At 47.5% G+C, this 18,199-nt stretch overlaps 1 protein-coding gene across 1 annotated transcript in view; it reads right to left on the reverse strand.

Moving 5' to 3' along the window:
* gpr4 (G protein-coupled receptor 4) overlaps positions 1-11,063 on the reverse strand; it is a 31,796-nt gene extending 20,733 nt beyond the window's left edge. The window contains exon 1 of the mRNA XM_056611736.1: positions 10,835-11,063. The gene's annotated coding sequence lies outside the window, so the exon portion shown is untranslated. The remainder of the gene's footprint in view (positions 1-10,834) is intronic.
* Between the last annotated feature and the right edge of the window lie 7,136 nt (positions 11,064-18,199).

Raw genomic sequence — 18,199 nt, forward strand, 5'->3', positions numbered from 1 at the left:
GATCCATTGAGCCAGACGTATTTGGACAGATATAAGAGAAGGGTCTGAGTTCAGCTGAGCTCCTTGACTGAACATCTTGGTGCATTGTGGTTCCAGCCTCTAGGGGTCCTTGTTTGATAGATCTTCTCAGAACGTAGATGTATCACATCTTGGGTATGAGGGTTAAGAGAAAACATGATGAAGAAGAGGAGGGTGTGAAACGTTTGTCAGTTAAGGTTTGACCATTGTAACCATGTTTCGGCAAGTCAGTATCCAACCGTGTGTCCGTGTTCTCATCAAAAATACTTTACAATCTTAAATGTGTCCAGGCAGTAAAAGGATATCATATTAAGGAAAGCCAGGCGCATTCAATCTAATGGAGACGGATCAATGATTTACCCCAACACACATGGCTTCTCCCCTGCAGCAGATCAACACATCTTTTACTCCAATCCAACACACCCCTAACCGAAAATCGATCAGCTCAGCTCAGCTCGAACCAGTCCTCCTAATACTGTCAAAAATATATGTTTGTGGGAGGGGGGGGGGGTTGCACAGAAAGGGTTTCCAGAAGAAAACTGCAAATCCCAGCCCTCACCTTCCAGTGTGATCGGTGCTGACGGAGCAGAAGAGAACCAACCACAAGCTGAGCTGAGCAAAGAAACACTGGCAGCATGTAATTCACAGAGCAGGTACTCAATCCTGCTCACTGTTCATTTCACGCCTGGGCGGGCGTGGAAACCTCTATCTGTTTAGAACGCCCCAAGGTCCGGGGCCGGGGTCCTACAGGGAGAATTAATGACTACAATAAAGGGGCCACATTCTGCTGGCGGGTTCCCCTCCACCAGTTTTATTGGCCCGAGTTAAATTCATCTCTGATTAGATCAGGACGGATCGCTACGTCAAAAAAAGATGAAAGACGAATATGGAGAACAAGAGAGAGAAACCGAGAGAGAGAGAGAGGAAGCCAGAGAGAGAGAGAAGGTGAGAGATAGAGAGGAAGCCACAGAGCGAGGGAACAGAGAGAGAGAGAGAGAGAGAAGGTGCGAGAGAAAGCGAGAGAGAGAAACCGCAAGAGATTGAAACCAAGAGCGAGGGAACAGAGAGAGAGAGAGAGAGAGAGAGAGAGAGAGAGAGAGAGAGAAGGTACGAGAGAAAGCAAGAGAGAGAAACCGCAAGAGATTGAAACCAAGAGCGAGGGAAGTTAGTTAGCATTAGTAAAGTAAGAAATAATAGTGGTCTCATCGTAGTGCCAGTAGTGTATTAGTGGTAGCTGACTGCTGCTAAATGTATCTGATCTCACTGAGCTCCTTTGGAAAAAACGACCTTTAATGATAGTGGCAGTATCGCAGTAGTAATAGTCGTTTTCTTAGTATTAGTAGTCTTCGAAATAGTAGTTACGTAATATTAGTTCAACTGCTTCATGTACACACAATAATAAAAATCCCTTCCATTATAATTTCTTAACGCAATAATTTAATAATTTCTAAGAATATTGAGTCGCAGCGTGTAAGCGTGTCTATGTTCTCTGTGGCTGCATGTGTCGTTGCACATATGAGGCTCTGTCTGTGTGTCTATTGTGTCTCAGTGCGTATGATGTGTCTATCCGTGATGACGGTGTGTATCTTTTTCTACACAGACACACACAAATGTATTTCGTGCACAAATGTATTTCGGTGCGTTCGTGTGTGCCTGCATGTTGTACCAACACGTGGGATTGAACCTCAGCACGTTGGTTTGATGCCAGGGAGTGGCCGGCAGCCATTTCCTCCACTACTTCCTCTCCTGTCATCATCCGTTGGATTTTGTGAAGTCTATTCTGAGTCGTGTGATTGGTAGATTCTATAGTATGCTGAGTGACATGTCACAGCCTAAGGCACCAGCTCCACTGCTGAACTGTTTGACCCTTTCATCTTTTATCAAGAGAGGTGCTTAAAGAGGATTTAACAAAGATGTTTTCAAAAAAACGCACCGTTCGTCACAGATGATCCTGAATATGATTATATTTCTAGAGGCTGATAGACCCCACAGGGCCATGATATGTGGGGATACAAACCTACATGTTGACCCAGGGTTGATGCTCCGCCCACACGTCTCCACCAGTGTAGTCTGGCCCCTCCCACTCTATATTGGATCTGGTGGCTGGGGAGAGTCCCATGTTAGGGGTGCGCGTCAGTGGGACGGGTCTAACCTGAAGTGAGGGGAGCCGATGGCGGCAGATGTGATGTAGTGGTACGATGGTAGAGCTAGGGCAGAGATCCCCCCTCTATGAGTATTAGGTATGGGGAACATAACATTGATTACAATTATATGATCATGGACATTCAAAATCAAATCAAAATCAGAAAGAGTCAAACTCATGCCTTGAGTATAAGTTGATATATCTGATGACCTCTTGATCAGTAAAGACATGATAAAGTTCAAGTCTGCTCAATCTCCTCTGTAACTTCCTGCCCTCACTGCGTACTCCCGCAGACAGACTTCACAAGGCCAGAAAGGAGAAGCTGGACACAGAAAGGAGAAGGAGAGACGAGAGGGAAATGAAAGAGAGACACCAGAAAACAAGAAGTGGTCTTAAAATAAACAAAGAAGAAAGAAATGGAAAAAAAAGAAAGTACATGAAAGAAAGTGTGGAGCGGACCGGTGGAGAAAAAAGCAAAGGAGACGAGAGGAGAGAAGACTGGAGGAGAGGAGACTAGAGGAGAGGAGAGGAGACTAGACCAGGAGGAGACTAGAGGAAAGGAGAGGAGACTAGACCAGGAGGAGACTAGAGGAGAGGAGAGGAGACGAGAGGAGACTAGAGGAGAGGAGAGAAGGCTAGACCAGGAGGAGAATAGAGGAAAGGAGAGGAGACTAGACCAGGAGGAGACTAGAGGAGAGGAGATGATAGGAGAGATTAGGAGAAGAGGATAGAGGAGAGGACTAGAGGAAAGGATAGGGCAGTAGCCTGCGGTGACACCCAACAATTTATATGTTTTTTTTAAATATGTATACTTCGATCTACATCAAACAACTTTAAACATCTTTAAACTTTTACATTAAACAACTTGTCCGGTCCATCTGGGCCAAGTTGTTTGATGGCTTCTCTTCCAATTTTAACCTCTCAAAGTTTTTTTTTTAACTAACTCAACACTGTTAATCACCACCACCTGCCATAACTGTATCTGATATAGAAACGACGAAAGATACTGGCGGAATAATTTGAGTTAAAACCACAACAGTTCTAGAGAATATGACCATGGGGCGGACTACTTTACGACCATAAAGGCGTCTTTTAGCACGGAATGCAATTCGTATTGCAGCCTGCAGGGTTATGCGATTAACATAGGGAGGAACGCGGTGGCTGAGCTGCCCTGCCCCAACATTGCATGCCGTGTTAAACTCGCCCTCATCATCCAACATTTTATGTGAACAGTCCAAAAAAAGTCGGAAAGCCTGCAGAAACTAAAGTAGTTCGCTGCCCCACCTGCCTATATGGACGGCACACGCCTGGGATAGGGCACTCGAGGAGGGGAGGAGTCAAGGGGAGCGGACGGGAGTAGATAGGAGATTAGGAGGAGACTAGAGGAGAGGATAGGGGACTAGAGGAGAGGAGAGGAGACAAGGAGGAATCAAGGGGAGAGGAGTGGAGCAGAGAGGGGATTAGAAGGAGAGGCGGGGAGAGGACATTATAGAGGAAATGATAGAAAAGACAAGAGTGGAGGAGCAAGATGAGTAACTTACCAAGAGCAAGAGAGAGAGAAGGAGGGAGGAGGAGAGACTAAGTAAAGGAGGGATGTGAGAGTGCTATCGACCATATGATCCTGCTCTAATGCTGGCCACAGGTGCCAGGGCTGCACACACACACTTAATGAGAGAGAGAGAGTGTGTGTGTGTGTGTGTGTGTGTGTGTGTGTGTGTGTGTGTGTGTGTGTGTGTGTGTGTGTGTGTGTGTGTGTGTGTGTGTGTGTGTGTGTGTGTGTGTGTGTGTGTGTGTGTGTGTGTGTGTGTGTGTGTGTGCGTGCGTGTGTGTGTGTGTGTGTGTGTGACGTGTGTGTGTGTGTCTGTGTGTGTGAAAGCAATGACCTCATCACACTCTCGATATATTTACAAGGGATCAAATTGCCAGTACTCCTAAACACACACATACACACACACACACGCACAAACAAATAATGAGCAAATAAAACAAATTCTGAATAGAATGGACCATTGACTATAAACATAAAAATAGACGCAAAATAAACTTTAAACAAATAATTGTTCACGTTCCTTCTCCTTTTCCCACATCTCTCTCCCTTGCCCTCATACGAGTATGGGAATAAATATGTACTTATGCCGCTTTTCCACTGCATGGTACCAGCTCGACACGACTCGACTCGACTCGACTCAGCTCGCCTTTTTTGCGTTTCCACCGCGATCTAGTACCTCAAGTGGCTGCTTTTTCTAGTACCGCCTCGCTCTAGGTTCCAAGCGGCTGAGCCGATGCTAAAAGGTGACGTCGGCAGACGGCCGGCCACTGATTGGCCAGAGAGTGTGACGAAGTCACGAGAGCGACATGGCAACCATGCTGGTAACGATAGAACAGCCATAGTAGCGCCGCAGCCAACATATTCCACTTCTTCAACATGCCAGCTAATAATACGAACACGAATACCATCGCATCGATGTTCTCCATTGTTGTTATGTGGGTTCTGTCCATGTGTGGGTTACGTAGGTGTTGTTTGCGTCGCGTACAAAAATACGTCACGGCCCTTTCGCGCAGACGACCCCGCCCACGTCCCGGAGGTACTATTTGCGGTGGAAAAGCACCCGCGCTGCTACCGTGTCGAGTCGTGTCGAGTCGTGTCGTGTCGAGTCGAGCTACATGTGCGGTGGAAAAGCGGCATTAGTTGATAATGTAAGAAGTACATATATATACAGATTGATAACATTTGAGAGATAGACTTTTGTACAATACAAAGAAACACTATTGATTATAGATGCGACAATATGACACTTTCACTCCCTCTTTTTCATTAGGAAACATTTCTTTCTCTGTGACATGCTGATCTCAACTCACTTCCCAGAGGGGTGTGTGTGTGTGTGTGTGTGTGTGTGTGTGTGTGTGTGTGTGTGTGTGTGTGTGTGTGTGTGTGTGTGTGTGTGTGTGTGTGTGTGTGTGTGTGTGTGTGTGTGTGTGTGTGTGTGTGTGTGTGTGTGTGTGTGTGTGTGTGTGTGTGTGTTTGTGTGTGTCTCCGTCTCTGAGAACAAAGAGCTTGTCTGGCGGCAATAAGATGGGGGTCTATCGACCTACTGCAGACACACAGTACAGCACTCACACAAACACACACAAACAGTACTGTACACGCACACAAACACATAGTACATCACACACACACACACACCCAGAGTACAGCACACAGACACACACATAAAATCAAGGCCCAAGCATAAAAAATTGCCCAAATAAATTGTCCAAAAAGTGACAATTAAAATGAAAAACAACGAGACCCATACGATAACATCGGACTCACCGATACAGAGAGTGGCCAGCATCAGTATCATCCGTGCTCGACATCAACACAGAGTCAAATCACTCCTCAGGGCTGGAGACAACATCCGATGTTCACCCGAGTGTCCCTGCAGACAGCAGAGCCGAGGAGAACACTTCCCTGTGATTCACGACGGGTTCCACTAGCTTTTCGGAAACCCGATCTGTGCCGTGAGGAAACTCTCTGACTTTGACACACATCCTGGGATTGTCAAGGATTGCCAGGCGTCTGATAATAGAAATGATTGGGTTGTGTGTGGAGTGTGTGTGTGTGTGTGTGTGTGTGTGTGTGTGTGTGTGTGTGTGTGTGTGTGTGTGTGTGTGTGTGTGTGTGTGAGAGCATCTGCCTGACGGCGTGCGTGTGATGCAGCGCTCTCTCCAAGCGCTTCGGCCAACGCCTGTTCTGAATTATCAACACTTAATCTCATCCCCTTTGATCTGTGTCTTCATGAGGTCCGCGCGCGGCGCTTTACAAAGCACATTTGGCGTCTCACACACGCAGAGGCGCGCGCACACACACACACTCAAGATCCGCTTGTGTCCCGGAATCGCCAGAATGACACAGAAATCCCCGTTCATAATCATTTCATCTTTTAACCGAATCAAACAGAAAATAACCGACTACAATGGAGCACCATCCACCAGGAGAGAGAGGTTAAGGGCTCCACAGTTCCGGTTTAAAATGTTCTTGTTTGTCGTGCTGCTGTGATGACTAACAGCAGTTGGCTGGGGTTGGGTGGAGGGCGGTGGAGGAGGGTGGGGGGAGGGGGACTGATGGAGGAAACACTGTGAACGTCCTCTGAGCTTCGCAGGGCTGCCAGCCGCAGACACCACCAACACACAGCGTCAGGCCGTGCTTAATGCTGCAGACTTTTGCACTTGACACAGACTTATCTGTGTGTCTGTGTGTCTGTGTGTGTGTGTGTATGTGTGTGTGTGTGTGTGTGTGTGTGTGTGTGTGTGTGTGTGTGTGTGTGTGTGTCTGTGTGTGTGTGTGTGTGTGTGTGTGTGTGTGTGTGTGTGTGTGTGTGTGTGTGTGTGTGTGTGTGTGTGTGTGTGTGCGTGTGTGTGTTCATGAGCTCGTTCATGTTCATGAGTGTGGGCGTAAACCAGGAACGCGCAGTGACTCATCCGACCAATGAGACCTCAACCCCCAAACGTCTCAACGACACCCACTGTGTTAGCACTCACTCACGTTTTTTTTGTGATTGGCCATTAGGCCTGGCACTCATTCATATGTTTGTGTGTGCGCGTGCGTCTGAATGGATTTGCTCTCATATCATAATAATCCACTGTAGTTCCCTCGCGTGATCAGTGGGTCTTTCTTAAGTAGCATTTGAATATTTGTGTTTAGTTTTTACCTTTCGCCTTACCTGAGCAGTTCTATAACATTCACCTAACGCTAAGCACATGTGAACTGTGATGTGTGTGTGTTGTGTTGGGTGTGGTGTGTGTGTTTGTGTATTTGTGTGTGTGTGTGTGTGTGTGTGTCTGTGTCTCTGAATAATTTAGCATGTTCAGAGGCCGAACTGGACTTGTCCATTACTGAGAGGAATCTTACCCAGACACCCTCCATTTAGGGGAAGGTCAGTATCTTTTCCCACTGAGGTCCTCACCCTCTACTCTAGGCACAGCAGGACAGCCCCAAGACTTCACCGGACTGCTGAAGGCCTCTCCATTTGAGTAGGTTCGGTGCAAGAAGGACTATGATAATAACAAGGTGACATTAATAGGTATGCTTCACTCGGAAGTGGCTTTGCTTGAAAGCGTCTGCCAGACGACTACGTTGACTAAATGTAAAGGAGCTCAGCCTATGTTTAGCAGGCTATGCAGGACAACGTAGCTGTAACTGTACGCTGACAGGACGTGTTCAGTATGACACATTAAAGAATGCCGTTGGACCAAACATTGTTGCAGTTCTCCAAATATGAAGACATAAGGTTTGACACCTAATACGTCGCTCCGATGGACTCTCATGTCATCTTTAACATTGAATGCTGAGCAGCAGGCTGTCTGCTCAAACGCAGCGTCCACTGAGCCGTATGGATGGTCAGTGAGGTGACCGTGCAGTGTGAAGGCTGCTTATTGGATAGCTTGTTGTAACCACCTGAGCTCCAGCATCCTTAATCACAGTGATTGGTCGGCTGGGGATTCTAAGTGCTGATTATACAAGCTCCTCAGGGGAGCGTTTACGCGGCTGGTCTGAGGAGGTACCACCACAACTACCCCCACCACCACCACAACTACCCCCACCACCACCACAACTACCACCACCACCACCACAACTACCCCCACCACCACCACAACTACCCCCACCACCACCACCACCACCACCACCACCACCACCACCACCACTAAAACAATTCTTCTGTTCCCCTGGTGCTACTCTCCATCACACTGCCCTCCTCCTCCTCCTCCTCCTCCTCCACCTCCTCCACCTCCTCCTCCACCTCCTCCTCCTCCTCCTCCTCCTCCTCCTCCTCCTCCTCCTCCTCAAACTCCAGTCCTCTCCTCTGGTCTTTTATATTCTCCTCTACATTAGTCCACTAGACTCCTGTCCCCTAGTCACCTCTCCTATCCTTTCCTCTTGTGTAAAATCCTGTTGTTTCCTCTCCTCTCCCCTAATCCTTCTCCCCTAGTCTCCTGTCCCCTAGTCTCCTTTCCTCTTGTCTAGAATCCTGTTGTTCCCTCTCCTCTCACCTAGTCTCCTGTCACTGAAGCCTTCTTTCCTCTTGTCTACAGTGTTGTTGTTTCTGCAGCTCTCCCACCCCATCCTCTCCCCTAGTCTCCTGTCCCCTAGTCACCTTTCCTCTTGTCTCCTTTCCTCTTGTCCGGAGTCCTGTTGTTTCCTCTCCTCTCCCCAAGTCTCCTGTCCCCTAGTCTCCTTTCCTCTCGTCTCCTTTCCACTTGGCTAGAGTCCAGTTGTCTAAACTCTCCCACTTCCTCATCCGACTTTGACCCATTTCACCTTCTACATCAAGCCTGTGTTTTCCCTTCCACCGTGTGTGCGTGCCCGTCTATATGTGTGCGTGCCCGTCTCTATGTGTGCGTGCCCATCTCTATGTGTGCGTGCCCATCTCTATGTGTGCGTTCCCGTCTCTAGGTGTGCGTGCCCGTCTCTATGTGTGCGTGTGTTTTCCAGAATGTCTTTTCCCGAGTGTATTCTGCAGCCTGTGTTTCCGTACGTGTGGACGTAAGGGCACGAAAACACATTCAATGAGCCACTACCAGCTTCAGGAGCAGGACACAGCCCCAGCACAGGACAAGGACTAGGGGGGGACAGACGGAACACACAGACACAGGGAGGGAGGGACAGACAGACAGAACACACAGACACAGGGAGGGAGGGACAGACAGACAGAACACACAGACACAGGGAGGGAGGGACAGACAGACAGAACACACAGACACAGGGAGGGAGGGACAGACAGCCAGAGAACACAGACACACAGGGACATTATCTGTCTGTCTGTCTGTCTGTTCGACTCTGTCTCGGGACAGGGGAGGGACAGACAGACAGATATAGAAAAGGAGGAGAGACAGGAGAGACAGAAAAGGAGAGACAGGAGAGACAGAAAAGTCAGAAAAGGAGAGACAGAAAAGTCAAAGTGAACAAACAGGGGACATAGTGATACCAGACGCAGGGGACAGACAACAGACCAATAGATACACACACACAGTCGTACATGGGACAGAGGGACAGAGGAACCGAAGGACTGGGAACCGCAGTGCCCCAGCCCTCGGTACACACACACACACACACACACACACACACACTCACACACACACACACACTCACACACACACACACACACACACACACACACACACACACACACACACACACACACACACACACACACACACACACACACACACACACACACACACACACATGATCCTGAGCAGCCGGCTAACAGGAACAGTCCAATAACTCAGCAGCAGCACATAAACAAGTGTCCGGCCCGCAGTGACCCCGACTACCTGAACGTCCAGGCGGGACTTCTAATGGCCCCCAGGGCGCTAAAAATAGCCTGGTTAAAAATAACCCAGGAGATGGAGGATGCTGGAATGGTTTTTAATAAAAAAAAAAAAAATCTCTGTGTCACTTTGGCTCGGACTGGGACTCTCTTCTCGGGGGTCAGGAGTTCAGTTGGATCCTTCTGGTGGCGGTCCGTCGGTAACGGGAGTGGTTTGGTAAATAAAGCCGCCGCCGCCGTGGGCTATGCTAACCGCCCTGACCCCCGACCGGCCCCTCAAGGTCGCGGCTAAACACGGCAGATTATCTTTCCCACAAGGTCACGCAGAGTGCACTTCGAAGGATGCACGGCGACTCGGGTGCGAGGGATGACTGCTGGAAGGGGAAGGGGGGGTCGGGGGGATGTCGATTGTGAAGATGGTTATGCAATGATGAAGAATGTGTGTGTGTCACACACACACGGATACACAAGCGGCAGATTTAATGTGATGCACTATGGCAGAGCTAATTATCTCCCCATCATAACAATGGAGAGTTTCCGCTCAATTTATAACATACGTAACGCGAAACTCTAACCTACTCTGGTACAAGTCCATTCAATCATTCCGGTAGCAGTCCTAAGGGGTTACAACATAGTAACAAGTATGGTAGCTTCCTATATCACACAATGTGTGTATCTAACGTTTCAAGGGACAAGACAGAGAAAGGAGAAGAAAGAGATATTTGGATTCCGTATTCATTTGAAACATCATGATGAAGAGGACGAAGAGGAGGAGGGGAACAACCTGGCTGAAGGTAGCGACAGGGTGAGCCCGAAACGGAGTGGAAAGAAGAGAGTGTAGAGGGAAATGAGAAGGAGCGATAGCGAGGAGAAGGGACGACGAGCTCGTAAATGCAAATGTGTTACTTAAGCGGAGGCATCCAGCAGCGTGGGACGAACACTGGCTGTGTGTGTTTTGTCATAAACGTCTACTGATACGATGTCATGGAGCGATGTAACGTTTCCGGAATCTCTGGGACACACACACACGCACATACACATGTACACACACATGTACACATACATGCAGTCACACTCACACACACACACGAACACACGCACGCACGCGCGTGCATCAAATAGCCTTGTAGAATAACGAACGTCAACTGCTGTAACAGGCTGTAAAAACAACCGCCGCGGTTACTGCAGTAACACATGGAAGTCAGCCTAGGAGTTCGTTCATGGTGAGGAATCCACCGAACTGCTATGGGAGTCGCAGGCTGATCTGGTGCAGGTGCAACTTAAGCGTGGTCTATGAACCCCCAAAAAAACAAGCATGTCATACACAAATAACACATTCAATACAGACAAGTAGAGCACTTACATTCAACTTTTCACGTTGCTGTCATCCCAAAGATCACCGAAAGGTCCGTAAAATAGCCGCACAGTGGTTCAACACAGCCTCGGTAAAAATCCTTGGTAGCCCACACACACGCCGACTGGAGACTAGACGAACCGGACGCGCTGCGGAGCGGAGTCCACCTATTGTGATGTCTGGCTTAACTACCCCAACCTCTCTCTACCTCGCTCTCTCTGTACCTTGCTTGCCCCAACCTCCCTCTACCTCGGTCACTCTTTCCCTCTCTCTAGCCTGCCCCAACCACTCTCTACCTCTCTGTCTCTCTCTCTCTTTCTCCCTCTACAATGCCCAACCCCCCCCCCCCCCTCTCTCCCCTCTCTCTCTCTCCTCTCTCTCTCTCTCTCTCTCTCTCTCTCTCTCTCTCTCTCTCTCTCTCTCTCTCTCTCTCTCTCTCTCTCTCTGGATGGCGCCAGCGAGACAGTACGTGGGGTAAATAATATTATGATAGACTAATAACTGGGTGGAAAGACATGCCGCTGCGCTGTCCCCGCGCTATTCAATTATTGACCACCCAGGGAAACCTGGTCTTTCTGATGGACATGACTGCAGAAAGACAGCAGGAGGAGGAAAGAAAGAAAAAAATATTTTGGATGCGCCGGTTCGCGCCTAGCCTATTTGTCTTAACTACACCCCTTTCCCCATTACCCCATCCCGTTCACAAGCCGACTGGCTGTAGACTCCTCACATCCCATTTGTAAGCCATTTGGCTCATTAAATGATAGTCCCCGCTCAACTCTGCGCCGTTAGATGGAGATTCATGAGTTTTCTCGCGAGGAGACGGACGGTGAGGAAGTGATCGCTGAGGCGGAGTGATTAATTGCACGGGAAGCAGATCTGAAGCAATTGGTTCTTCGGGCTGCTGCTGCCTACCCTTGCTGCTCTCTCCCCTCTTGATTAATAGTCCCCCAAACCTTAAACGAAGGTTGAAACACAAAAAAAAGACAATTAAAACTGGACTGGAATGCAAATAAGACCCTTCTGTCGAAAAGTTCAGCAATTTGGACGCCTGTGATATTTTCAATTTATCAAAAAATAATTGGGGGAAAATATCACCGTTTATTATTTAGCCCCCTTAAATGATCAAGGCAAGGAAATGAGACAGAGACCGAGAGAGGTTATGAATGTCTTGAGGAGGGGAGTGGGCCGAGAGACGGTTGGGAATGGGCCAGGTCTCCTATAGGCCCGTATAGCTTCAACCTTCATGCGGTTATCACTGAGTGCTTTGGAGCGGCGATATTCCCAGCACAGCGCCGCGGGTAATTACAGCGCCAGGGCTCAGCCATCGACGTTTCGGCCCGTCAGAGTGCCCTTGAGCCCAGCACTGATGCCAGAGCGGGGATATGGGAATATATGGGAATACTGTCATATAGGGATATGGGAATACTGCCATATAGTTATATGGGAATAGTATCATATAGGGATATTGGAGTAGTGTCAAATCATAGTGATTTGAAAATCAAGAGAGACAATGAATCGGTCTGCCTGTTCCTCCCTCTATGGTCGCTCTTTCGCACACACACACACACACACACACACACACACACACACACACACACACACACACACACACACACACACACACACACACACACACACACACACACACACACACACACACACACACACACACACCTTGAAAGAGAAGTACAGCCCATGTGAGTGAGTGTGTGGGCATGTGTGTGAGAGTGTGTGTGTGCGGAGGTTGGGTCCTCCAGTCTCTTGCTTGAGAAGAAAACAGGCGTAACATTCCTGTCCCGGTGAGGGCTGGCGCGGTGTGAGAAGCTGAGCTCCGTAGAGGACAACATGGAGGTCCACACACACACACACGCACACACACACACACACACACACACACACACACACACACACGCAAGCACACACACACACACACACACACACACACACACACACACACACACACACACACACACACACACACGCAAGCACACACACACACACACACACAGACACACACGCACACACACACACACACACACACACACACACACGCAAGCACACACACACACACACACACACACACACACACACACACACACACACACACACACACACACGCACACACACACACACACACACACACACACACACACACAGCTCCGCCACAGGTCCTTCAAATAAACAAGCCCTCCTAGTCCTGTGTAAAGAGGGTGTGTGTGTAGTGAGGGAGAGGTGAGAGAGTATGTAATTGTGCGCAGGTGCATGTCTTTGTGTGAGTTCAGGTTGAGTTGTGTGTGTGTGTGTGTGTGTGTGTGTGTGTGTGTGTGTGTGTGTGTGTGTGTGTGTGTGTGTGTGTGCCTGTGTGGTGTGTGTGTGTGTGTGTGTGTGTGTGTGTGTGTGTGTGTGTGTGTGTGTGTGTGTGTGTGTGTGTGTGTGTGTGTGTGTGTGTGTGTGCAAAGAGGAATGTTCTCTGTACATTCTTGTCTTTCCGTGGGTATTTACATTGCTTTGAAGCTTGTGTTTCATGGTTAACACTGATAACGTAACAGCAATGTTCTGAAAGCAACTCTTCATGTAATTCAAATAGTATCGGAAAACATAGCAGTCTCATGCATATTGGTTCTGCATCAAACTAAAGTGATTGAAATGTTATTTTGGCCTTACTGGGCGCGTAACACTCTAACTGAACCATGCTTAATGCATGGGTGTTCGCACACGTATGTTTTTGGAGGATTACCCCAATGTAATAGTCACACAGGAACGCTTCAGCTGGGGTTAGACATGAGAACCTTCTGGACTATGGGATGGCAGTGTAAATGGCAGTTCATTTCGTCAATAAGTTATGCCACTTTACTTTTTGTACTTTTATTTGACGAGCACCACTCTTATTTTGTTACTTTCTGTTATCGAAGTCGCTAGACTTCCTGCTCCCGTCTTGGCAAAAACCACATGCTCACAATGCTACAGAGTTGGTAAAACATGCAAACGAACTATTTACACGTCGAATCCTGTGTTAAAACTTGTAAAAGGTTATTTATTGTTGTTCACTCCGTGTTTTTTGTGTCATTGTATTTCTCGTGTTAAGACAGTTACCGGACTGTTTGTTTAAGTAGAAAATGTGAACACAATTTCTATGTACAGAAGGTGTTAAAATGCCAGTGGTGAAAGGAGGAGAGAATTAAAGTCGAAGTCCAGTCGAAGCTCTCTGCATCCTTTGTGGTAATCCCAAGAGGGCAGCTACAGGCAGTATTCATTACTGACTTACCTAAATGTTTGGATCCCAGAAAATGTGTGAATTAATGCACTATATCAAGATCACATACAAATAAAACATTATTTATCCCAGCCAGGAACGTTTTCTTGATATAAAAGATTGATGATGTTTAAGCACTGTCATCACTGCCCAATTCTATAAAGATATCAGATTTTAGGCTGGGATGAGTCACCCATGATTTAGCTCACTGTCACCTCGAGCCTTTATCAACAGCACAACCAACGCTGAATGTGTCTCTAAGGGGTTTCTAAGACGAGGTTCCACCATCCTGTTGGGGATAACTGCCGTTAACCAGTCGGCCTGGTCCTTCAGAGGTTCAGGATAGTGGAATAGTGGATTCTAATTCCACTATCACATCAGACCACTAAACAAAGATTAAAATATCGACGTCAGCACTGAGCTTTCATTTTGCTACATGACCTGCTTGTTTGCAATTGTTGTTTTTTTCGTATATTTGTGTTTGTCCTATATCTATATTACTTTGCAATAATTACATGATTAACAGAAATTCAGGCATTTTTATACCATGTTTATTCATTAATTTGCAGTGTCCTTTCTCTCAAATGAACCAAACATCTTTCGTCAAGATAAGACAAGTGGAGGCTATAGAAGGCCTACTACAGCCTTTCTTTCTCTCTCTCTCTCTCTCTCTCTCTCTCTCTCTCTCTCTCTCTCTCTCTCTCTCTCTCTCTCTCTCTCTCTCTCTCTCTCTCTCTCTCTCTCTCTCTCTCTCTCTCTCTCTCTCCCTCTCTCTCTCTCTCCCCCTCTCTCTCTCTGAAATGAAGACGTGTGAGAAGGGCTCCCTGCGGCGTGTTTATCGCACGGTGGGACCCTGAGAGCCGCCGCCGACGCCTCCCAGCCGGGCCCCTGAGGAATCTGCCCCGCCCCGCACATCAATATTAGCTCAAGGGGTCGTCGGCAGGAACACAGGTACCCCGCGGGGAGGGAGAAAGGATCTTTTATGCAATCTGCATTCTTTGTCCTTCGACCGGCCGCGCCGCAGATCTCACTCTCCCTGCGGCTCGTTTCATCTCCACCGCTCCTTGCCACTCCCTCAGGGCTCGCTCACTCTGTCCCTCCGTGGCTCCTGTCCATGACTTCAAACTCCTGTGAAGGATCATCTGTTCATCTATGCCTATGTCCATTCCTATGTATATCTATCTGGCTGTCTGTCACCTCTTTCTCACAGTCCAGCCTTTTTATCTCTCTCTCTCTCTCTCTCTCTCTCTCTCTCTCTCTCTCTCTCTCTCTCTCTCTCTCTCTCTCTCTCTCTCTCTCTCTCTCTCTCTCTCTCTCTCTCTCTCTCTCTCTTTCTCTTTCTCTCTCTCCCTCTCCCTCTCCCTCTCCCTCTCCCTCTCTCTCTCTCTCTCTCACTCTCTCTCTCTCTCTCTCTCTCTCTCTCTCTCTCTCTCTTTTCACTCCATCCTCCTCCTCCCTCTCTCGTTGCTCTCCTCTCCTCCCCCCTGCCTGCTTGTACTGTAGGCCTCCTATTGTTGTGTTTAGAGTGTCGGTGTGACGAATGCATGTTAGTGTAATGCTAAACCCAGCATTTATGTCTGCCTTCTGCCTGGGCGTCGGGTAGGTGGCTGGCTGGAAGACACGGCATCACTCAAAATAAAGATCTGGAGTCAGATGTTGTTTTTCCATGACGGGACGAATTCCAAACCTGTGAAGTGCATCGGTTCGTTTGATCGCGATGACCCAGCCATTTCTGATATTCCATTACGATGTTTATGAATGATCAATTGATTTACTATCCTTAATATTATACTATATGTATTGTTATTGTGCATTTGATTAGTGTGCAGGACTGTGTAATGGGGAGGCATGACTTATTACCAAAATTTCCAAAAAACGTCTGTGAAACAAAATATATATTCCCCAACCATAAAGTACCAGCTGACTGGCCGGAGGACTCGAGAGAACGACTCCGTAACAGAATCCTAATCAAAACATTCCTCTGTACTTGAAAAATGGTGCCGTACACGGGTAAGCAGTCAGGAGATCAGGAAGGCAAGGCAAGGAGAGCACAAAAGGTGACATCGGGTGAAACTAGCAGAGATCAGAAATCAGGAACCAGAGTCAACACCAGAGGAAACACGGTTTGACACAGGAGAGAGGACTGAGGGAGTGAAACACCAAACTGAATACAGTAGGAAGGGGAGCATAACAAGAGACAGGTGATACTGATCAGGGCGTGGGGCGACAATCAAAGAGGAGGGAAACACACATGGCAGTGACCGAGTGACTAACAAAGAAAACATGGAAATGATGACTGAATGAGTCAAACAATAAAAGCACAACCTAGGGAGCAGGGCAAGAGGTCACCCATGATATCACCCATTGGCTCTCTGCTCTCGCTCAGTGCACCATTATATCCTTATTGCCAGGTGGTAAGGTTGTTTTCTAGATCTGTCTCTCGTGTACTGCAGTCAGTCTGTCTTTCTGATCTCCCGGAGGATCGGAAGTCAATTATTGACCTCCCTGTGCCTAAAGTTTCAATAGAAAGGTTTTTATGGACTGCAAATGCAATTTGCGTCCATAAATGGCCGATAAACAAGAGAACGCTAAAATGTTTACGATGGATTGGCAGTTCCATCGTATGTTACAACCACATTAGCAGATACACTCATGTGTGCATCTTCAATGTCCTTTTCTGATTCGTTCACCAGTTTACATTTCTCTGCTAAAGACAGCATGACATTGGACATATGAGTCATTATTTAATGTATAACAAAATGTGAAAAAGATGAATTGAAGTCATTTCACAAACTAATCTAATCAAATGGAGCTTCCTGTATTACAGCTGAAGCCAACACAACGCTGGCTAGCGTGTGTAGTTGCCTTTTGACTTGATCTGATTAAATCCCAGTGGATCAAATCTAAGTCCACTTTGTCACTTTGTCTTTAAGAAGGGCGGCGTATTCGTCACTGTGTGCGAGTACGCTCGCGTGTTTGTCTGTGGTTGTGGTGTAATGTGTGTGTCTGTGAGTATGCTTGCATGTGAACATGAACATGAATGTGTTTGTGTGAACATGAACATGAGTGTGTGTGCGTGTGCGTGTGCGTGTGCGTGTGCGTGTGTGTGTGCGTGTGTGTGTGTGTGTGTGTGTGTGTGTGTGTTTGTGTTTGTGTCCTAGCTCTAGGGTCACACATTCTGTGGTGGAGACCCCAGACTCACATAATCGTCTGCTAGTCTGTGTTTGATTAGTTCTGTCTGGAAACAACAAGAATTGTTTTCTGTTCCCATCACGCTCAAGTCAACGGGGAGGTTCAACGCTAATTTCAACATCTGACACACATTTAATATATTTTTGATGGATTCAAAAGGGACTGTTTCACATGTGAACGTTCTCCAGTGTATACACTGTGCGGGTTTAGGGCCAAGCTCATTACCTTTAAAACGAACATGTTAAAAAGCATTTTTCTACACTAACGAGCTCCCTTCAGAGTATGCATATACAACGCTCTCATCGGTGTACAACCAAAACCTGTCAAATATTCGTACACAATTATACACCAACATGACCTAGATGTTATTCAGAGGACGAAGAATGTGTGTATCTCTGCTGCTTCAGATCATAAGCACTGAAATAAGAGTCGCTTTTAAAAAGAAACATCCTTTCTGTACACACTGGGGAATGGCGCGCTGTTAAATTTACATATGACCTGCTCTGTGTATTTTTTTAATAATCCCTTTGACAATAAAGATCCGACACCCCGCAACAGGTGTGACGAGTGGATGTGGGCCAACCAGCCCGTCTCTGGCTGTTGTGATCCGTCTCTCGGAAGCAGCAGGCCTCGGCGCGCTGGGGACCGGGGATAAATAGGCCTACGTGTTTGTAATAAATCCCTCGTAGCGTTCAAATTCGCAGACGGTGGTTATTAACGGAAAATGTGAGGCAGCAGGATGTGTTGCCATAGTGACAGCCTTTTTTTCAAGGTCTATAATGAAGACGATCCGCTATTGGTAGGAAATTCCACGTATTCCAAAAAAGGTCATGAATTGGTTCACACCTAGTTTGTCGTGGAGATCATTTCGAAGTGCTCCACTACAACAGGTTCATTTCCCCTATAGGCAAGCCAACGTAGGCCTA

This window comes from Gadus chalcogrammus, chromosome 16 (genome assembly GCF_026213295.1).
Source record: "Gadus chalcogrammus isolate NIFS_2021 chromosome 16, NIFS_Gcha_1.0, whole genome shotgun sequence".
Taxonomy (NCBI): Eukaryota; Metazoa; Chordata; class Actinopteri; order Gadiformes; family Gadidae; genus Gadus; species Gadus chalcogrammus.